This window comes from Gossypium hirsutum, chromosome D09 (genome assembly GCF_007990345.1).
Source record: "Gossypium hirsutum isolate 1008001.06 chromosome D09, Gossypium_hirsutum_v2.1, whole genome shotgun sequence".
In the NCBI taxonomy this organism is placed as follows: Eukaryota; Viridiplantae; Streptophyta; class Magnoliopsida; order Malvales; family Malvaceae; genus Gossypium; species Gossypium hirsutum.
The window spans coordinates 23,815,150-23,840,087 of record NC_053445.1 but is presented as its reverse complement, the minus strand read 5'-3'; positions in this window follow the sequence as shown (position 1 = coordinate 23,840,087).

Sequence of the window (24,938 nt, the reverse complement as noted above, 5' to 3'; positions counted from 1 at the left end):
GAGACTCACTTAACACCCACGAACAGTAGCTTGATCTCTAGATCCTAACATCCAACGTGAAAATTTAGTAATTCACTTCTTACAAGACATATGGATACGATGAAACTCATTTATGTAACTTTTATCATCATCTAAAACTCAAATAACCTCCATGTAACACCTTATTTCCTCATCTTAACATTTACAGACATATAATAAACTTACTCTTTCAAAAGTCCACATGCAAGTCCATAATACTTACCGAAGATATGAAACAATCCACTGCATGAACTCCGATTAGTTGTTTCGACTTAACAAGAAAGATCCTTGATCGGCTCCAAAGCAAGTTAACATTGGTGTTTCAAATAGAAGGTAGAATATAACTCCCCCATTTCTTATAAAGCTCACATAAATAAACATAAAACTCATATTCTCATAATGGAACTTCACACGTGTAACCAACTTTCAAACCTACCTTATTAGTGGCTTATAGCTGTAGAGAAACGTATACAAGGATCCAAAATATTTATGTATCCTTAAGTTATCCCTTCGTTAAATCCTAACCATCTCGTTAAAACGTAACTTGCCCAATAACTAGGCCAACATGGCATACCTTACCTTTGGCAATACCTTCATTGCCCAAGAATCCTTGATACACTTACCAATCCTTTGTTCTGTACATATCCATACATTCCAAAAACAATCATTACCTTATACTCTATCATTAACTATGCACCCGAGCTATCCGTCAAAAGCATCGATTGGGCGAATAGGATATCACCAGACAAACTATTCCCAATTACTCACAAACTCGAGACCCACCAAAAATGGGTGTTACATATGTAATACCGCTTACCTATCTTTGTCACTAGATTAGGGTTACGAGATGCTACCACACATAATGATGGTTAATCATCAAACGCATAATCATAAACATGTTATTCATACATTATCGGGGTTAAATCGAGCATACAAAAGCTATAAATGTTTTTAATAAAATAGGTACAAATTTGAAACTTTTCAAAAAATTAAGGTAAATACACAAAACAGGGGTCACATGGCTGTATGGTCAAGTCATGTGACAGGCTGAGGCCGTATGGAGCTGAACCACACAGTCGTGTCCCTAAACCATACTACAAATTGATGCCGTGTAATTTTGAGTCACACAGCCTTGTCTCTAGGCCGTGTTGGAATAAATTGTAAATCTATGCAAACTTTCACATGGCTATGTGGTTGACCGTGTAACCCACTAATGCCGTGTATACCAATTTATACCTAAATCACACAAACCACATGACTGTGCCATATGCCTGTGTATGGCACACAACCTCATGTTAGGTTGTGAAGCAGCCTATGTGCACCTAAATGAACCTTTCATGACAAGTAAACTAACCTACGATCACTTAAGCCACAAGAAACTTTATACCATCTTTCAAACCTGTTCAAAACTCATCAAAACATACCCAAACAACACTTATTTCATAATCCTAAGTGCCTAACCAATATGCTACAATTGGTACCTCAATTTAAGCATTTACAAACAAACATTCATCACCATTTATGCCACCATTCTCTTGCTACAAAAATTTTCACAAGATCGCCATCAAATACCAATACCACTATAAGCAAAGTTCATATATGACCAAAACATAGTTGCTAAATCATCTTAAAGTATAACACACAAATAAAACTCAACATTACATGTCATTTCAAGTCACAAACTTATATTTAGACACTTGTACCAAAATACCTATTTACATGCCACTTATAACCTTTCAGAAAATATACCGAGTCGTTGGACAGATAGTGTGACCCCCGAGTTGATCTGATCAATGCGTTCCACAATGAGACCTAAACAAGGATTGGAAAACAAAACAAAATAAGCATTACTAATGCTTAGTAAGTCCGTATGAAATTCAGTTAACTTACTTCGATAAATTTACAATTAAAGTTATGAAAACATAATGTAATAAGTACGGATATCATTTGGCATCCTATTATATCCACAAGTACATCACTTAACACTTCCAGAGGTTAGTACATTATATTACACATGCTTATAACATAACCATTTAACTTTATACTATCCAAAACACATTTGACCAATTATAACTCAAATCATTTTGTTCCATTATCATTCACAACTTAAAACAATATAACTTTCCTTAATTCATTAATTAAATAAAGTATCTACTATACAGTTCCCTGCTATCACAATTTAACAACATGTGAGATTATCACACACAAATCATATAACCTTTTCAACTATACAATTTAATTTATATATAAAAAACATTTAGCAAGTACAAATTTTATGTAACACCCCTTACCTAGTCCAATCGCCGAACCTAAGTAATAGGATGCAATAAGAATACAAACATCTATATGCAATTTATATAAATTCCATTCACATACTATGCAATGTAATAATTTAAAGTGTACAAGGACTTAATTGTGTAATTCAAGCATGAAATAGGATTGAATTGTAAAATTTCAAAATTTTAAAATTTTAAAGTTGGTATTTATATTTAATTACTGGTTATCGGTATTGTATTGATACCATATTAAATATCGATACCGAATCACAATTATGTTTGTTATGCAAAACAAGGGTATCAATATATATTTTCTAGTATCAATATTTTATGAAAAAGAATTGATACTCATAAATATTGATACCATTTTTGCATTCTGTTTGTTTAAAAACTGTTCAAGTGGTGAAGTATCGATACCAAATGCCAAAACATCAATACTTAAGTATAGAAATGGTAAAGACCAATCTTTAAAATGTTCATTTCATGCCCAAAACACCTAAAAATCAAATGGTAACCATAGATATAATTATAGACCTGAAAACATCAACCAAGGGCATACCACAAATATCACTTATAATAATCATCTTAAGTCCCTAATCAATATGCCACAATTGGCACCTCAATTAACAATTCAAATTCAAATTCAAACATAACACTATATTCAAAACAATCCAATATGCCCTCCATGGCACCTCAAAACAATTAATATGGCATACCTTATTTATCCATTTATAACACCTTATAATAATGATACCTTATAATAATGATTCAATATCAACAATTCAATCATGCACAATACTTTACCATATTCATTCGAACCTATCATATACATACCATTCACTTAGTAAGCATATTTCAAACATATTACCTATATAATTGCATGCTCAAAATGCCATTTCAAATACCAAATACACAATTCAACCATTTACTAATGCATATGTTTTCAAAAAGCATATTCTTTGACATAATAACACCAATGAGAATTTCAAGCCATACCACTATATAAGTAAACCAAAACAACTCCTAAGTACATGCCACACATAACCAAGCCTTAATATGGTCAAAAGACTACAGAATCAATACTGGGATAGAGTGAGCTTCTTGCTGATTTGTCTGACATGTTCTGTAAGTTGATACTATCGAGAAAAAGGAAAAAAAATATAGTAAGCATTACAAATTCTTATCTAGTTCACAGGTATTTAAAACCAAGTAACTTACCTCAGGTTCTAATTACACAATACATGTTACTTAGCTTGGGAAAGTTTGCCTATCATGGAAAATCAAATATAAAAAAGGTACGTTCAACATTTATCATACTATATAGTAACTCAATCATATAACATTTCAATTCATTTAATTTAACATTTCATCATCATTCATAAAACAAATATTCATTTAATCAATCAATATCTTAATCATATCATACAATCTATTTACCCGCAATACATTCCATTTCAAATAAATGTCAAACATTATTTTCATTTTCTAATTTGAATTCTTAAACCAAATCATATTAAACCATATGAACTTTATTCTCATTTCATATCAATTCATCTTTGTACCAAATATATATCAATTGCCAATTTATTATCAATTACTACTTTGTTTCATAATACAAATTTCGATTCACACTCATTGATTTGTCACGTTTCCAATTGTAACACCCCTAACTCGTATTTGTCACTGAAATAGGATTACAGAGCGTTACTGTAAAATTCGTAACATAAAACATACATTTCTAAACGTTTCAATAAACTTAGCATAATATATTAATACACATGTATATCATCCCTTATTCGAGCCCTTGAGGCCTTAGAATCACTTTACAAATGATTCGGGACTAAATTGAGAACATTTGAAACATTGAGGAAAAAGTTAGAAAAATTCAAATTGTAGGGGTCACATGGCCGTGTGACTCACACAGTTGAGACACATGCCCATGTCTCAGGCCGTGTAAAAATTGAAATAGGGACACGTGGCAATGTCCTAGCCCGTTTCCATGCTTGTGTAACTCTCTGACTTGGGTCACAAGGCCAAGCCACACACCCGTGTGCCAGGCCATGTAACTCTTGAAATGGCCTCACATGCCCGTGTTCCAGGCCGTGTGCTAGGCCGTGTAAATGTCTAACTTGCAACCTTTAAAACCTACAGGAGACACACAGTCGTGTCGCATGGCCGTGTGTCACACACGACTAAGACACATGCACGTGTCTTAGGCCATGTGGACAAGAAATTAGCCAAAATCAAACCATTTCTTTCACCCATTCAAGCATGTACCTACAAGAAATATGCACATATAATCAATGCACCAAAACATACCAAAGCATGCATAATAAGACCAATTCAATAGGCTATTTATCCATCAAACCAATATGCCATAAAAGCACCTCAATCACAATCAAGCACATATGCTTAATCTTATACATATTTGGTCATATTCATTTCTACATATCTAGCTTAATTCCATAGAAAATTATACCATAATTGACCACACTGAAACTACAACATCACATACCAAATTGTTGATTCAAAACATGCATCATCTTGACCATAATAACATCAACCATCAAGGCATTAAAAGTACCAACCATAATAACACTTATATACAAGCCAAACTTATAAACTAACATACATCACAAATTCACCTATACAAGCCATTATAACCTTGGCTTAAACATCAAAATCTACCGATATATTCATTGGATAGTGTGATAAATCTCTGACAAGCTTCCAAACCGATTGAGCTTCCGATAATCTATAAAACATTGGAAAGAAAACTACGTAAGCATATAATGCTTAGTAAGTTCGTAAAACATAAAACCTCACTTACCATTTCATTACATAACATTAAATTTAGGCATAATAGAATCCAACCATAAGCTTGGCACAAGCTTAAGCACCACCAACAACACATGTTAGCATACTTAAACAGAATCCACACAAGTTTAACATATATATAAGCCATTACACATGAACATAGTTCATTTGGATTCATCATCTTCCTTAACATAACATGCTTTCAATGTAACTTACTATTTCAATCCTTTTCATAAATACACATCTTGGTTCATATTAAACACTTACCATTCCTTTCCTTTTTATGCCCGTTGAACCGTTTAGAATATCATCAGATATGCAGGATAGCTCACATAAAATGTGCTATATATATAACCGTAACCTTTCCTTTCATTTACATCATTACTCACATGAGCTGTGAAATGGGCCTACTCACATGAGTTGTAGGTCAGAATGTAAGCAACACGATTCTACTCACATGAGCTATGGAGTATTCGTAACAAATGCAGGACCTCAGTCATCAGTAAGACATCCAAAACTAACACCCGAAATATTGACACCCTAATGACATGTCATTTGTATCCTACGAATTCCTAAGGTTCAAACAAGGCTCGATAGTCATAGTAACATTGTTGGATTTACATTATTCAGTTACATAGCAATAAACATATTACATATAGATCATAACATAGCATTAAAATGATACATAATCATACGAACTTACCTCGATGATTAAGGCGTAGAAACGGAGTCGATTAATCCAAAGCTTTAGCTTCTCCCTGATCTAACTTCGTACAAAGTCTATCTTGATATAAATAGATAAATTCAATTTATTTAATTCCTCTATTATTCAATTCAGTCCCAAGTTCATAATTTTGCAAAATTACACTTTCACCCCTAATATTTTAACTTCTTTACAATTTAGCCCTTAAGCTCGTAAGTAGAAATTTACGCAATTTCATCCCTAACCCATGCTAGTCAAAATTATTATGAACACATATTAACTCATACAATTCATCATTTCATAATTTTACCATGTACTTTTGCTACTTTTACAAATAAGTCCTTAATTGACATTTTCATCAAAAATCACCTTGCAAAACTTGTCTATTTATCAATAAGGACTCATAATATTTCAACAAACTTCAATCATCATCAAATAAAATTCATGGAAAAACCCTAAACCTTTAAAATTTTTAAAAATTAGTCCTTGGGCTAGTTAGATTAAGCTGCAACGATCGCGAAAACATAAAAATCATTAAAAACAAAATTAAAACACATACCATGCAAGCAAAATTGCCATGGCCGACCTAGCATGATCCTATGGTGCTTCGTTCTTTTGAATTTTGATGGAAGATAGATTTAGGAAGATGATTCTTTTGTTTTTATTATTTTAACCTTCAACTTATTAATTGATATACTAATTTAACCTGTATTAAACATCAAAATTTCAATAACACATAGCCATATACATCCACTAACTTCATTAATGGTTTAATTACCATCTAAGTCCTTCCACATTAAAGAACGACTATTCTACTGCTCAGGGATTCACTGCTGCAGTTTGGTTCTTTTGAGAGCCAGACTTTAAGCTATCATTCTAAGTTATTGTATGTCTACAGAACTTAAGAATGATATCCAGACTATTATTCCTTTCCCTGTACAGATCGCAACTTCTACGTCTAGAGTGCTGCAAATATTCTTTCAAATACTCGCCTATATCAACTGATAATAATCCAATTTATTTAATCTTTTCAGAATTAAATCAGATCTAACAACAGACCATACAATCATCTATGTCTCGAGCTTACATGTATGTATTTAAAATAATTACAAATTGAATGAAATAGTAATCTACTCAAAATCAGACCATGGCCATTAAAGATAGTAAAAATTCACCCAAATAATTCCAACCCAATGAGATTTAGCTCATAGAATGGACATTCAAATCCAAAATAGAACCATTCAACATCATCATTCAATTTTATAAATCATAAAGTTCAAATAAAAAATAAAGTTAGAACTGCAGGAAGCTCTCGCTACTCCAGCTTTCACTTTTATACTGAAATTTAATGCAAAACCCAGGGCAGATTTCTTTTTCCCTTCCTTGTGTCTACAATTTTTGCTCTATAAGTTGCTACCCTCTCCTCTCTTTTCTCTAAAAATTTCCACGAGAATTCGTTGCAGAGAAAAACTACTCTCCAATTCCTCTCTCCTAAAAATCCTCGTCACCTATTTTCTTTTTCCTTTTCTCATTTATAAGATAGGCCCCTACCTCCCAGCACACACCTTTTGCTTCCCCTTTTTCAGAGTGGTTTATCTGGTATAAGTATAGCTGGTTGAGAGTGACGTGGACTGAGTGTTGTGCCATCTTCCTAGAATTTTCATGGCAATCTTATTGGCAATCTAACCAACACTTTGCCATGGCATTATTTCACTTCCTTCATTTTCTTTCTGCTTTCTCTCTTTTCTTTTTCATCCTGCATAATCTACCAACAATAACCAACACCTTTCGTCCCCAATAACAAATAATGACATTTATAGCACAATCCAAGCTTTATTATGCTATGTTCTAAAAAAATCCTAAAAATGCAAACATATTTACTTAGTTACAAACAATTAATTCAATCTAGAGGACTAAAATATAAATCTTTTCAAGATTATCACACCCCAAACCTACTTGTCCTCAAGCAAAATATGTATGTGTATGCATGAATGCATGAATTTGCCATAACACAGTTACCATATATACTGCAAAACCATTTGTCGTATATTCTATGCTCTATTCTCAGTAGTCTTCTATTAAAACAAAAAAAAAGTGATTCAAGTTTTGTAGGTTTGTTTAGCAAACGAAGTGTAGAAAATGTTACTTAAAAATAAAAATTCCTAAATATTAATGCAATTCTGACTATAGTAAATACCTCCTACTGCACTTAGGTTATCTTTCTTCTAAACTCAGTTTCTCTATTCTCATTTATTTTGTCATTTCAAAACTTTAATTACAAATATTATGTTTTTCTAGGGAATTCATCTTGTCACATGGTTGCTTTACTTGACAATCTCAATGGAGCATACACTAGATTGCTTGGTATTACATCATACCACAATTTGAATGTAACTCACTCATGAAGCTAAGACTTTTAACTAAAAAGATGGATGAAGCAAACACCTACCTTCTTAGCTAATCAGCCTATTACTATAGTGAAGTGTCCTTCAACTATTTTTTTACTCACTCTTATTTGAACTTGTTTTTTTGATCATAATATGATGGAGTAAACAAAGTATTACTAATCTACTCAACATTTTCAAACATTGGAGTGATTCTTATCATTTTGCCATGATATTCGTTATTACACACTGTCGGTTTACTGAATTTAAGTTTAAGAATTTATAAATATGTTAAAAGAAACCTACGATAGACTAATTACAATTATAAATAGGGCATTCTACTTTTAGGAATAAATTTTCACACAACTATCCTAAACTAAACATACTTATTCGCCCATCACAATTTTCTAATTTTATCGAAGAATTATTATCCTCATCGAATATCATCGATAACAATATACTTTTCATAGTTTGGCATTTACTTGGAATTTTTACGTAATGGAAAGATGAATAAAAAAATGCATGAATATTAAAAGATATATCTACTGCATACTATATTTACAACACAACACACCCCTAAACCTAAAGGATGCATTGTCCCCAATGTATGAACAATGAAACATTTCAAAATGAAGAAACAACATGTTAAAAATATAAAAATGAAATGATAACAAAATATGAATGCATGAAACATATGTTATAAAATGAAAAAGATGCAAATGAAAATAAAAAGCAGAGAAGGGTGAAGAAGATAAAATGGAAAGTAAGTTAGAAAAGAAGTGAATCGACTAGGGTAAAATGTGAGAGAAATATAGTAATGACATGGGGGATAAGATTAACTTGAAATTGTGCCCTGACATATAAAAAAGAAAAATTGAGCGAGAAAAAGAAAAATAATAGAAAAAATTATTAATCTAAAATGAACTAATATATTAAATTGACTGATTTCTATTAACCTGGGTCGTAATGTGCCTACAACAAAAGAAAATAAAAGTTAAGTAAACTTATTGAATAAATTAAACAAAGAAATTAAAAGCAAAGTAAACGAATAAAACAATGCAGGGGAGAAATATTAAGCAGTTCAAAAAGTGATGGAATTTTTATCATGAATTATAGAAGCTCCAAAGTAATGCTTTAATCGTTGGCCATTGACTTTGAAAGTAGAACCAATCTTACCGTCTTTGACTTCTACAACTCCATGAAGATGGATATGCACTATCTTGAACGGGCCAGACCAACAAGATTTTAATTTTCCAGGAAATAATTTAAGCCTGAAATTAAATAACAAGAGTTTTTGTCCAGGTGCAAATTGTCATGGTAAAATCTTGTTATCATGCCATCATTTGGTCTTTTCTTTATACAGCTTGGCATTCTCATAAGCTTGTGCTTTGAATTCTTCCATCTCATTCAACTCTAATAGGCGGTTAGTACCAGTAGGACACCAATCTGTATTCAATTTCTTAATTTCCCAATATGTCTTATGTTCAAGTCCAACAGGAAAATGACAGGGTTTCCCATATACAAGATCAAAGGTGACATCCCAATGGTTTCTTGAATACAGTTCGATATGCCCACAAAGCTTCATCCAATCTGGATGACCAATCTTTGTAGGTGTGATTGACTACCTTCTCCAGAATTTGTTTAATCTATCTATTAGAGACTTTTGCTTATCCATTTGTCTGGGATGGTATGTCGTGGCAATTTTATGTTTAACTCCATACTTTTTCAGAGCATTAGAAAGTAATTTGCAGTCAAAGTGTGAACATTCATAACTAATCAAAGCACGAAGGGTACCAAACCTGGTAAATATATTCTTATGAAGAAATTTTAGTACTGATTTGGCATCATTCGTTGGTAGAGCAACAACTTCAACCCACTTGGAGACATAAGAAACAACTACAAGTATGTATACATTTACCCAAGAAGGTGTAAATAGACCCATTAAATCAATTACCCATACGTCAAATAGTTCCACTTCTAAAATAGTTTGCAAGGGCATTTCATACCTCCTCGATAGATTTCCAATTTTTTTACAATGATCGCAAGCTTGACCGAATTCATGAGCATCTTTAAACATGTTTGGCCAATAAAAACTAGATTGGAGAAATTTTACAGAGGTTCTCATGCCCCTAAAGTGTCCTCTATACAGTACTGAATAACAATGATATAAAATACTTTGAATCTATTCACCCGAAACACACCTCTGAATTATCTGGTCTGAACAATGTTTGAATAAAAATGGCTCATCCCAGTAATACTACTTGGCATCATGGATAAATTTCCTTCGTCTATGATTGGTGAGCTCAGGTGGCAGCAATCCACTAACCAAAAAATTTACGATATCGATATACCACGGTAATGCCATGGCAACTAATAATTGCTCATCTAGGAAATCATCCTGAATGCGCTGAATATTACCACCTTCATTTTCTGCTTCAATTCGAGACAAGTGATTAGCCACTTGATTTTCTATGCCTTTTCTATCTCTAATTTCCAAATCAAATTCCTGCAATAGTAGTGTCCGAATTAATTTGGGCTTGGTGTCTTTCTTGGTCACCAAGTACTTAATAGCAGAGTGATCCGTATAAACCATAACTTTAGCGCCCACTAAATAAGCTCTGAATTTGTTGAAGGCAAATAGCACAGCTAACTGCTCATTCTCAGTGGTGGTATAATTTAGCTATGAATCTTTCAATGTACGTCGTGCATAGTAGATAGCATTAAATACCTTGTCATTTTTTGCCCAAGTACTGCCCCTACAGAAAAAATCACTAGCATCACACATAAGTTCGAAAGGTAATGTCCAATCTGGTGCCATGACTATTGGTGATGTGACTAGTTGCTTTTTCAATTCCTCAAATGCTTGTAAGCATGGCTCATCAAAATTCAAAGATCTATTATGTTCTAACAATGTACACAGGGATTTGGATATTTTCAAAAGTTCTTTGATAAATCGTCGATGGATTCCTGAATGGCCAAGAAAACTGTGTATAACTTTAACTACGAATACCTTTAACTATAGAGGGTGGTGGCAATTTCTCCAGAACCTCAATTTTTTATTTGTTGATGGCAATCTCTTAATGCAAAATTTTATGTCCCAGAACAATGACTTTACAAACCATGAAGTGGCATTTCACTTAATTGAGAACAAGGTTGGTTTCTTCACATCGACAAAGAAATAACTCAAGATTTTTTAAACAATCTTCAAAAGTATCGCCAAACACCGAGAAGTCATCCATAAAAACTTCTAAAAATTTCTCCACCATGTTCAAAAATATTGCCATCATGCAACGCTAAAATGTTGTAAGGGCATTGCATAATTCAAACGGTATTTGTTAGAATGCAAAAGTTCCATAAGGACATTTGAATGTGGTCTTCTCTTGATCAGTTGGAGCTATAAAAATCTAGTTGTACCCCGAATAACCATCTAGAAAATAATAGAAGGCTTTCCCTACTAATCTATCTAACATTTGGTTGATAAATGACAAAGGAAAATGGTCCTTCCTTGTTTCTTTGTTGAGTTTCTGATAGTCCATACAAACCCTCCATCCCGTGATAGTACGAGTAGGAATGAGTTCGTTGTTATCATTGCTTACCATAGTGACACCTTCTTCTTTAGGTACACATTGAACAGGGCTCACCCAAGAACTATCAGAAATTGGGTATATAATTCCAACAACCAGCCATTTGATAATCTCCTTTTTGACAACTTTTTTCATAATGGGATTCATTCTTCTCTACTGCTGATAGATTTGCCATGGCAATCCTCCAGTAATATCTTGTGCATGCAGATTACTAAACTAATTCCTCTGATATCCGCAATTGTCCACCCCAATGCCTTCTTAGATTTCTTTAAAACTTTCAACAATTAAGCCTCTTGATCTAATGTTAATGTCACAGAGATAACTACTGGCAATGTGTTGTTATCTCCCAAGTAAGCATACTTCAGATGTACTGGCAAAGACTTCAATTCCAACATAGGAGGATCTTCTATGGATGGTTGAGGAGGTTTAAAAGAATGGTCTGATAAATTTAATGATCCAAAAATTCTCCTTGATCCATTCTAAATTTGCTTAGCTTCCATCAGTTCATCAATCTCTTCAATCATTTCTACTTCAATTAACTAAAATGAGTCTTCATCGTCATTAGAATTATTGTGAAAAAATTTTGCAAATTCTTTCCGAACTATTGTGTCAATAATCTCAACATCGTGACATTCTTCATTTATTCTGCACATTTCATAACATCTAAAACATTAAAGGTTATCTACTGATTATTAATTCTCATTGTTAATTCACCTTTTTGTACATTAATTAATGTTCTACCAGTTTCTAGAAAAGGTCTCCCAAGTATGATTGGTACCTCTTTATCAGCCTCACATTCTAGAAAAATAAAATCTACTAGAAAAATAAATTTGTCAACTCTTACCAACACATCTTCGATTTTACCTTTTGGATGTGCATATGAACGATCAACTAATTGCAATGTGACTGTTGTAGTTCTTGCCGTCCCTATTCCCAACTTCTTGAAAATAGACATAGGCATTAGATTTATACTTGCACCTAAGTCGCATAATGCTTTGCACACATAATGATTTCCAGTAGAGCAAGGTATACTAAAACTTCGTAGATCCTTCAGTTTTGGTGGCAATTTGTATATCAAAATTGTTAGATCTTTAATCAATTTCACATAGTTAGGCATTCGTCCCAATGCTTCCACCAATGGTATGTTGATATGTAATTGCTTCATGACATCCAAGAATTTCTCGAATTAAAAATCTTGCTTACATTTTTGGAAATACCGAGGAAAAGGTGGCGGTGGCTTTCCTTCCATTTATTAAGGTTATTTTGCCGTGGCAGTTTTATTAGAAATATAAGATGAATCTGCTTCGACATTTTTCTGGTTGCTTTTTTCTTTTGTAGCCTACTCCACTACTAGTTCTGATTTCTTCTTATTTGTGAAATCTGAACTACCTTCTTCAATAGTGGTGTCATTAACAACTCCTGGTAGTTCTGTACCACTTTTGAGTGTAATGTCTTTGCATTGTTCCTCCTCTTGAGATCGTGAATTTTTGGTAGCACTTGGTAGTGCTCCTTGCGGTCCTAAGCTTGATGCTTTGGCAATTTACCACACTTGATTTTCTAAAGCTCTTAAAGATGCAACTTGAATTTGAATGATAACATTGTTCTTGGCCATGTATTCCTTCAATAGAACTTCCATTGATGAAGAACTTGAAGCTGAATTTTGCTGAGCATTTTTCGTGGCATGGCCTGATTGTATCCAGGTGGTGCACTCGCAACATTCTGTAGAATAACATTACTAGAATTTCCCACCCCTTGATTACTCAAACTGAAATTAGGATATTGCTTCCACCCCGGATTATATGTAACAACCCATTTTTATAGAATATTTACGGAGTCATAAGTGTCGTATTAATATTTATTTAAGAAATTTTAACGTTTAGATAACTAATTAAGGAAAAATGACTAAATTGTAAAAGTAAAAGTAGATGACTCATATGGTAATTAGACCATAGTAAAAGTAGATAGAAGGCTTTGGACATTGAATTCATTAAAATGCATGATCATTTAAAGGATATGGTTGTAATTTGTTAAAGAAACTTAAGTAAAAATAAAATAAAAATGCTATCATCTTCCTAATGGAGGAACTTAGGGTGTTAAAACACCATTTTTATGAAGCTTAAAGTTCAGCTATGTTCTCTTCTTGTGTGTAAGTAATTTCCAACATGTTTCTTGTGATTTTTATGTTTTTGAGATCGTTGCAACTAAGTCTAGCTAGCCCATACCTTCATTTTTTAATATGTTAAAAATTTTAGAAGTTTCCATTGATGAATCTTGAATTTTTTATGATAACTATGTGTTTGATACTTTGATTATGGTATTTGATTATTTTGTGAAGTGATTTTTGTTAGATTTTAAGGATTGAATTGTTAAAATGTCAAAATTTCAAGGTTTGGTAGTAAATTTGATGTACAATAGGGATTATTAAAGGGCCTATAATATTCGACCATAATTTGGTTCCTAGAAAATGGTCAATTTGATGAATTTCGAGTTAGTGAAAAAGCTATAAAAGTTTAGGGGAAATGTGTAATTAATGAAAAGTTAAGGGTCATATAAATTGAATGAATGTAAAATGTGTATGATATTAATATGTTGTATTTAATTATTATATATATGATCAAGACTTGGATCAAAAAGACAATAACCGAGGAAAAGAAAAATAGCGGATTAGTCCCTGCGTGTCGATCGAAATTAATTACCAGGTAAGTTCATAGTATTTCAATATGTAAATAAAGTTAGACTTTAAATCTTATATTATTGTTCTTTAATTAATATGTTTATAGATACTTGTTGTTTGAATGCACATTCGTGCCCTTGTTCGTACTTTAGTACCCCTGAATGCACATTCGTGCCCCTGTTTGTACTTCGGTACCCCTGAATGCACATTCATGCCCCTGTTTGCACTTCGGTACCCTTGAATGCACATTCATGCCACTATTTGTACTTCAATACCCCTAAATGTACGTTCGTGCCCTTGTTTATACTTCAGTACCCTTGAATGCACATATGTGCTTCTTTTTGTACTTCCGTACCCTTAAACGCACATACATGCCCTGTTTATACTTTGGTAAACCTGAATGAAATAGTACATAACTATGTCTAACTTTGTTTAGAATAAATATTATACTATGTCCTTACTAAGTTATGTAAGCTTATTGGTTCTTGTGGATTGTTTCGTAGATAATCGTTGCTGACTTTTTGGAAGGATCAATCAAACGGCTCACACTATCCATCTAAGTTGGTAGTTTTTGTATCTCCTAGGGTAGTTGCATGTATATATAGATAAATATGGGGTTTTGAAATGTATAGGATTTTTTGTAATGATGTCTTAGTATGTTTATACTTTGCATGTTATGTTTGGTTTTGGTACTTTAATGCTTCACCAAGTATTGCCATTTTAGGCACTTTTAAATGCTTGTAGATAAGATTCCTTTTTGGTATTTTATGATGACTTGAAAATTGCTATTTGTGATAAGTATTGATAAGTGTTTGAACTAGATTTTATGCATGAAATAAGGTAATGTTGGCTTGTTTTGGTATGTAATGTTTTGATATATTTGTGGTGCCTTTGAATGGCACATTGGTTAGGTGAATTAGGTTGTTTGAAATAGCATGATTATGTGTAATTTAATGATGATTAGGTCCCTTGATAGTGTCCATAAATGGATGGGTTAGTTATGCATGAAATGGTTATGGAATGGCTTCATTTTAGGTAAAGTTTTAGGTTCACATGGCCTGCGACATAGGCTATCACATAGCCGTGTGAGACACATGGCTTGGTGACACGACCATGTGTCATTTGAGAATTTTTTAGCATTCAAGCCAGTGAGTTATACGACCTGGCACACTGGCATTTGTGGTAACTCAGAGAGTTACACGGCCTGGCACACGAGTGTGTGGGGCTACTCAGTGAGTTACACGAGTGAGGACACAGGCTGGGACACGATCGTTTGTCCCTTGTTCGAAAGTTACACAGCCTGGGGTGATTTCACATAGCCTAGCCATACGACCTAGCCACACAGCCGTGTGACCCCTGCTTTCCAACTTTTACAACTTTTTCTTAAAACTTCTGTTTGTTTCAAATTAGTCCCAAATTGCCTCGAAGATAATTTTTAGGGCCTCGAAGGTTTAATTTAGGGACAAAATGCATATGATTGATATGTTTTAAATGTCATGTCTTTTTTTAACGTTATATAGATAAATGATTTATGATTTTATTGTAATGCTCCGTAACCCTAATTCGATGACAGAGATGAGTTTGGGAAGTTGTATTTAGTGGTATCAGAGCTATAATTTATTCGATTCTGAGACTAACGTAGCGGAGTAGAGTTTAGTATATACATGAAACATATACCCTGTGATGGTGTGATGCTTTTGATCCGCTCTAATATTTTATTTTCTTATAGATTCAAGATGTCAATTGAGTCGTATCGGGCTATAGTTAATGAAGCTGAAAGTAATGTTCAAGCTTTGAATCCTAAAGCAACTAATAGTGTGTCGATTCCACAGTCTTTCGGTGATGAAATGAAAAATGTATTTCTCTAAATGATGAACCAATGATTCAATGAATTCAAGCAAGCAAATCTTGCAACTTCGCCACCTCTACCCTTATTGTGCCTCCTCCGACACCCCTAGGACCTCAAAATCATGTACCAGTGAAAATTACTCAAGTATTCATAGATAAAATTTGAAAATATGAAGCGGAAGAATTTAGAGGCAAGGTTGATGATGATCCTACAAAAGCCGAGTACTGGTTAATGAATATGAAGAGAGTTTTCGCAGAATTAATGTGCATTCCTAAAGACTATTTGAGATGTGTTGTATCATTATTAAAAGATGAAGTGTACTTATGGTGGGACACTTTGAGCACGATGACATCAAATGATCACTTTAATTGAGATTTCTTTCATATGGAATTAAAGAAGAAGCATGTAAGTCAGTTTTTTATTGACAAGAAAAAGAAAGAATTTCTTGAATTAAAACAAGGGAATTGGTCTGTGGCTAAGTATTAACAGGAATTTGTGCAACGAAGCAAATATGCCCGTAATATAGTGTCAAATGAAGAAGAAATGTGTATTAGATTTGAAGATGGGTTGAATGATGATATTTGTATGTTTGTGGTAGCATTAAAATTACGGGAATTTGTAGAACTTTCTGAACAAGCCCAAAAAATTGAAGAAATTTGCAAGAGTAAACGGAAATCAGATTTGTAATTTTTAGATTTTAACAAAAGAGGGTTATTTTAGTCTACTCAAATGTCTCCATCAAAGAAATTTAGAAATGATACAAGTCGATCGGTTGCCCTTTCAAAGTTCACTAGTAGAGAGAAACCGAGGCAAAGAAATTTCAAGTTTGTTACTTCTCCAATGGCTAGTGTTGGAAGTGTAAGAAATGTTGAGAGAATCGTTCCTGTTTGTGAGGATTGCGACAAAAGGGATTTTGGTGAGTGTCGATCAAAGTCAGGAGCTTGTTTTTGTTGTAGATCTACTGATCATTTCCTTCGTGATTGTCCAAAAAGGCATAATGATTTTGGAAATCAAACAAACAAGCCTGAAGCAACCTCACAAAGAGGTAGATGATCTAGAAACGCTAAAAATTCAACTTCTGGTTGAGGGAAGAATAGCGAGTTGATTGAACAATCTAAAGCATGAACACTAGTTAGAGCTTATACAATCAGAGCTCGTGAGGAAGCTACTGCCCCAGACGTTATTGTGGGTACTTTTTCCCTATTTGATATTAATATATATCCATTGATTGATCCTGGATCAACTCACTCGTATATATGCACTGCATTAGTAGAAAAAAAAGAATTTGCCTGTTGAGTCCACTGAGTAAACTGTCAAAGTAATGAATCCACTGGGTCAGTGTGTTTTAGTTAATCAGATCTGTTACTTGTGTCCACTAATAGTTAGGGGTTATGATTTTCCCACTGGTTTGATGTTGTTACCTTTTGATGATTTTGATCTCATTCTAGGAATGAAACTGTCTAAGCATGATGCAATAGTGAGTTGTCGAAGGAAACAAGCTAGTTTGAAGCGTCTGAATGGTGAATTTATTTATGTTAGAACAGATGGGGTCGATTGTATTGTAAATGTAGTTTCAGCACTGTCAAGTCAAAAATTGATTAAAAAGGGATGTGAAGCTTATTTAGCCTACGTTCTTGATTTGAAAGTGGTTGAATGAAAAATTGAGCAACTGGCAATAGTCAAAGAATATGCTGATGTTTTTCCTGAAGAACTGTCTAGGTTGCCACCGACTCGAAAGGTAGAATTTTTTATCAAACTTGTGCCTGGAACATCTCCGATTTCATTAACACCATATAGGATGGCTCCTACATAATTGAAAGAGTTAAAAGTACAGTTGCAAGAGTTGTTAGATCGTGAATTTATTGGACTGAGCGTGTCACCTTCGGGTGCTCCGTTTTTGTTCGTGAAAAAGAAAGATGGGTCAATGAGATTATGTATAGATTATTAACAGCTAAATAGAGCCACCATTAAGAATAAGTACCCATTACCTCAAATTGATGATTTGTTCGATCAGTTAACAGGAGCTATAGTGTTTTCGAAGATCGACTTGAGATCTAGATATTATCAGCTGCGAGTTAAAGAGCAAGTGTACTAAAAACTTCATTCAGAACTAGATATGGTCACTATGAATTCCTGGTGATACCTTTTAGCTTGACTAATGCTCCTACGGCATTCTTGGACTTGATTAATCAAATATTTTAGCCATATTTAGATCAGTTTGTTGTTGTATTCATTGATGACATTCTGATTTATTCACTAAACGAGTCAGACCATGTCGAACATTTAAGAGTTGTGATGCAAACATTACGTGAAAAACAACTATATGCGAAATTCAGTAAATGTGAATTCCGGCTACGAGAAGTTGATTTTATGGGACATGTTATATCTACTATTCGAATCAAGGTTGATCCGAATAAAGTATCTGCGATTGCTGATTGGAAAATTCTGAACAATGTTTCTAAAGTTTGAAGTTTCTTGGGATTAGCCGGATACTATTGACGATTTGTCAAAAAAATTTCAATTGTTGCTTTAACTATGACCAGGTTACTGCCAAAAAATGTCAAATTTGTTTGGTCTGATAAGTGTCAACAGAGTTTTGAACAGCTGAAAAACATGTTAACAAAGGCTCCAGTATTAACTCAGCCTGAATCTGGGACAACATATGTTATTTACAGTTATACGACTCTCAATGGTTTAGGTTGTGTGTTAATGCAGTCAGGGAAAGTAGTAGCTTATGCTTCTCGACAGTTAAAGTCACAAGAAAGAAATTATCCTACTCATGATCTCAAGTTGGCCATGATTGTCTTCGCTTTAAATATATGGAGGCATTATTTATACAGCGAGAAATGTCACATGTATACTGATCATTAAAGCTTAAAATATTTAAAGACCTAGAAGGAACTGAATCTGAGACAACGATGTTGGCTAGAGCTACTAAAATATTATGATTTTGTTATTGATTATCATCCGGGAAAGCTAATGTGGTTGCGGATGCACTTAGTCGAAAGTCATCATTGTTTGCACTTTGAGCGTTGAATGCTCATTTGGCTCTGAATGCCGATGGTTCTTTATTGGCGGATTTGAGGACTAAAACCCTTATTTCTACAACAAATTCGGGAGTTACAAAATGATGATCTGAAGTTGATAATGAAACGAAACTTGGTTTAAGATAATTTGACTACTAAATACAGTATTGGTGATGATGGTACATTACATTCCCGCGATAGAATTTGTGTTCTGAATAATTTAATTTTCAAATGTGATATTCTATTAGAGGCTCACAGTAGTTCATATTACATTCATCTGGGTAGCACAAAGATGTATTGTGATTTGAAACAAATGTACTGGTGGCCAGGTATGAAACGTGAGATTTGTGAGTTCGTAGCTAAATGTTTGATTTGTTAGACGGTAAAAGTAAAGCATCAGGTGCCGTCGGGATTATTACAGCCTGTTATGATCCTGAGTGGAAGTAGGAGCGAATCACAATGGATTTCGTATCTGGTTTGCCTGTAACCCCGAAAAAGAAAGATTCAATCTGGGTGATTGTTGACAGATTGACTAAATCGGCCCACTTTATTCCAGTCTGAATAGATTATTCACTTGTGAGACTAGCATAATTATATGTATAAAATATTATGAGATTACATGAAGTTCTGACATCTATTATTTATGTTCGTGATCTGATATTTACATCGGTCCTGTAGCTTATAGATTAGCTTTACCTCTTGAACTTGAGAAAATTCATAACATGTTTCACATTTCAATGCTTAGATGGTATCTGATCCTTTACACGTGATTCTTCATATTGAAATTGAATTACAGCCAGATTTGATGTATTCTGAAGAACCAGTGAAAATTTTGGCTCGAGAAATCAAAGAACTTCAGAATAAACGAGTAGTATTGGTGAAAGTCTTGTGGCATCAGCATGTTATTGAGGAGGCTACTTGGGAAACTGAGGAAACGATGAAATTTGAATATCCAAACTTATTTTCAGTAGCGACGAAATCTCATACACATTTCAATGCATATGACACATTTCAATATCCAAACTTTTAATCAATGAAATCTCATACACATTTCGCATTAAGGTAACAACCTATTTTTCAGTAGTGACGGAATAGTGGTTCTGGGACCACAAATCTCCATCATGTTAGCTCGTAAATACTTTTTATAGAATATTTACAGAGTCATAAGTGTCGTATTAAAATTTGGTTAAAAAATTTTAACGTTTAGATAACTAATTAAGGAAAAGATCTAAATTGTAAAATATGCAAAACTTGTTAATTATAGCATTAAGATGATCAAATAGTTTAATTATTACATGATGGAGGACTCATATGGTAATTAGACCATATTAAAAGTATATGGATAGCTTTGGACATTGAATTCATTAAAATGCATGATAATTTAAAGGATAAATTTGTAATTTGTTAAATAAAACTTAAGTAAAAAGAAAATAAAAATGCTATCATCTTCCTAAAGGAAGAACCATAAAAAATTAGGGTGTTAAAACACCAATTTTATGAAGCTTGAAGTTTGGCTATGTTCTCTGCTTGCATGTAAGTAATTTTCAATCTGTTTATTGTGATTTTTATGTTTTTGAGATAGTTTCAACTAGGTCCAGCTATCCCGTACCTTCATTTTTGAATCTATTAAAAATTTTAGAAGTTTCCATTGATGAATCTTGAATGTTTTTTTTTATGATAATTATGTGTTTGAAGCTTTGATTGTGGTATTTAGTTGTTTTGTGAAGTGATTTTTGTTAGATTTTTATTTGAGGATTGAATTGTTAAAATGTCAAAATTTCAAGGTTTGATAGTGAATTTAATGTATAATAGGGACTGTTAAAGGGCCTAGAATATTTGACTATAATTTGATTCCAAGAAAATGGTCAATTTGATGAATTTTGGGTTAGAGGACTAAATTGAAAAAGTTATAAAAGTTTAGGAAAATGTTTAATTAATTAAAATTTCAGGGTTATATGCATTGAATGAATGTGAAATGTGTATTAGATTAATATGATGTATTTAATTATTATATAGATCAAGACTTGGATCAAAAAGATAATAACCGAGGAAAAAGAAAAATAGCGGAATAGTCTCTGTGTGTCGGCCAGAATTAATTAGTAGGTAAGTCCATAGTATTTCAATACGTAAATAAAGTTAGACTTGAAATCTTATATTATTATTATTTAGTTAATATGTTTATAGATACTTGTTGCCTGAATGCACATCCGTGCCCCTGTTTGTACTTAGTACCTCTGAATGCACATTTGTGCCCCTATTTGTAGTTCGGTAGCCCCTGAATGCACATTCGTGCCTCTGTTTTTACTTTGGTACCCCTGAATGCACATTTGTGCCCCTATTTATAGTTCGGTACCCCCTGAATGCACATTCGTGCCCCTGTTTGTACTTCGGTACCCTTAAATGCACATTCGTGCCACTATTTGTACTTTGGTACCCTTGAATGCACATTTGTGCCCCTGTTTGTACTTTAGTACCCTTAAATGCACATATGTGCTCCTATTTGTACTTCGATACCCTTGAACGCACATACGTGCCCTATTTATACTTTGGTAACCTTGAATCACATATTATATGAATTGTGTCTAATTGTCTTTAGATTAAATGTTATACTGTGTCCTTACTAAGTTATGTAAGCTTACCGGTTCCTGTGGATTGTTTTGTAGATAATCGTTACTTACGTTTTGGAATTATCAATCAAACGACTCACACTATCCATCTAAGTTGGTAGTTTTTGTATCTCCTAGGGTAGTAACATGTATATATAGATAAATATGGGGTTTTTAAATCTATAGGATGTTTTGTAATGCTGTCTTGGTATGTTTATACTTTGAAGGTTATGTTTGGTTTGGTGTACTTTAATGCTTCACCAAGTATTGTCATTTTAGGCACTTTCAAATGCTTCTATATAAGGTTCATTTTTGGTATTTTATAATGACTTGAAAATGGTTATTTGTGATAAGATAATTGTTTGAACTAGATTTTGTCATGAACTAAGGTAATGTTGGCTTGTTTGGGTATGTAACGTTTTGATATATTTGTGGTGCCTTTGAATGAAACATTGGTTAGGTGAATTAGGTTGTTTGAAATAGCATGGTTATGTGTATTTAAATGATGCTTAGGTCCCTTAAAAGTGTGCATAAATGGAAGGGTTAGTTATGCATGAAATGGTTATGGAATGGCTTGATTTTAGGTAAAATTTTAGTTTCACACGGCCTGGCGACATGACCGCGTGTCATTTGAGAATTTATTTGTAACAACCCGTTTTTAGTGAAATCAGAGTAGTGGTTTCGGGACCATAAATACAAGGTAAAAAAATTTAATTTATTATTATTTTATTGGCTACAACATGATAGAAATACAGTATAAAAATTTCGTTACGAAATTTTACGGTTTACATGTTCAATTTGATAAAAATGACTAAATCGCGCAAAGTGCAAAAGTTGAGTTCAAATAGCTAAAGGTATTAAATAGCTATAGAACATGAATGTGGAGGTCCTTATATGATAATTAGCCCATTATTATGTTAGTGGATGATAATGACTTGGCAATTTTGTAATTATTAATGTTTTTAAAGGTTAATTAAGTAAATTAGTAAATAAAGTTAAAATAAATAAAACAATTAAAGTTGTCATCTTTAATTTTTTTCTTCAACCGGTTGTGAAGAAGAAGAAAACCATTGTTGTCCTTAACATTCGGCCAAGCTTCCATTTTCCATTTAGGTATGGTTTTTGTCCTATTTTTTTATGATTTTTATGTTTTCGGGATCGTTGTAGCTTAATCTAGCTAGCTAGAGGACTAATTTGTGAAACTGTTAAAGTATTAGGGTTTTGCCATTAATGAGCATACTTGAGTTTTGAATTTTGATGAAAGAAAATGACTGGTTGTTGTTAGAAAAACAACTTTTGTAAATGAATTTTTAGTAAAATTGTCAAATAGGGATTAAATTGGAAAATAGAGAATATTATGTGGTAAAATTATGAATTTATGAAATACATGGGCTGCTATTAATATGTATAAAAATAGGCTAGGCTTGGGTAAGGATTAAATTGCATGAATATCATTTTTCAAGCCTAGGGACTAAATTGCAAATGAATTAAAAGTATATGGGCAAAATTGTAATCTTGCCAAATTTACATGTTAAACTAAATTGAATGTGAATTATGTTGAATTTGGTTAAATTCTTTCGTATAGATCCTGTTAGACCTCGTATGAAGTAAGATCGAGGTAAACAGAAAATCTCATATTAGTCACCTCCGTATTTACGAACACTGTCGAGGTAAGTTCGTGTAATTAAATTGTAAACTTATAAGTTTTAAATTGAATGATATGTTTGTAAATTGTGCAATTGCCATGAATGAATATCAATCGCATATCTGACGATGTACAAAGACTACTGAGCCCCGTTTGAACCTTAGGGATTCGTAAGATACAAATGACATGTCATTAGGGTTATCGATTTCAGCTCATATGAGCTTACCAATACTCAGCTCGCATGACCTTATCATTATTCAGCTCGGAGGAGCTTACCGTTTATAGCTCATAAGAGCATACCGATTCAGAGCTCGTATGAGCATAATGTACAGGGATTTATGGATTACAGTTCAATACACCTCGTGTGTACTACCTGCATATCCAACGATATTCTAAATGGTTCAACAGGCACAGTTATGTAACGAGATTATATGTGTTCGATATGAACTATTACAAGTATTTACATGAAATACTTGAAAGTGATGTTACATGATCATTGATATATAAAATGAATAATTCATATATATGAAATGTGATTACTTCTTGAATTCATCCATGTGTATTGGATTTTATATATGATTTACATGGCTAATATGTTGATGAACATGTGTTTAGGCTTTTAGCCAAATTGGTTGGCATATGCTATGTTAGCTTAGCTTAATTGTGATTCAAAACGGTAAGTTAAATTCTAAGTTATACGAACTTACTAAGCTTAAATGCTTACTCTGTGTTATTTTTCGTGTTTTATAGTGATTCAGAAGATCGTTCGGGGTGGAAGCTTGTCGAAGCTATATCACACTATCTATCAGCTCTTTTGGTACTTTTAGTTGGTTAATTTTGGTTGTAATGACATGTATAGGTTATTTTGGCTAATGTTGGCCTATGTGTGATGTTGTGGTTGTGGCCATATGCTTTGACTTGTCTTTTGGTATATTTTGCTATGTGTACATATAAATGGCCTTATCATATTTGGTGTGTGGCTTGATTTGTGATAGAATGATGAAAGGTAAATATTAGCTAAATGTGCATTTTGTACATGTGTTTGTGATGTGAAGAATTGGTGATGAATTGGTACCTTGATATGTAAGGTATATATATGTCTAAATATGTTAGTATTTGAATTGCATTTTGGTATCAAATGGTATGTTTTGGTAGATAAATGAATTGGTATGAATGGATGCAAATTAGCTTGGTAAATTGATGGTTTATTTGGTTAAATTATATATATGAAAGTATATGTTTGAATATTGTCATTTGAGGTGGTGCCTAAGGGAATATTGGTTGTATGTGAAATATTACTTGTTTAAGACTTGATTTTGGCTTTATTTTGGATGTCTTTTTATGGCTTGTTGATAT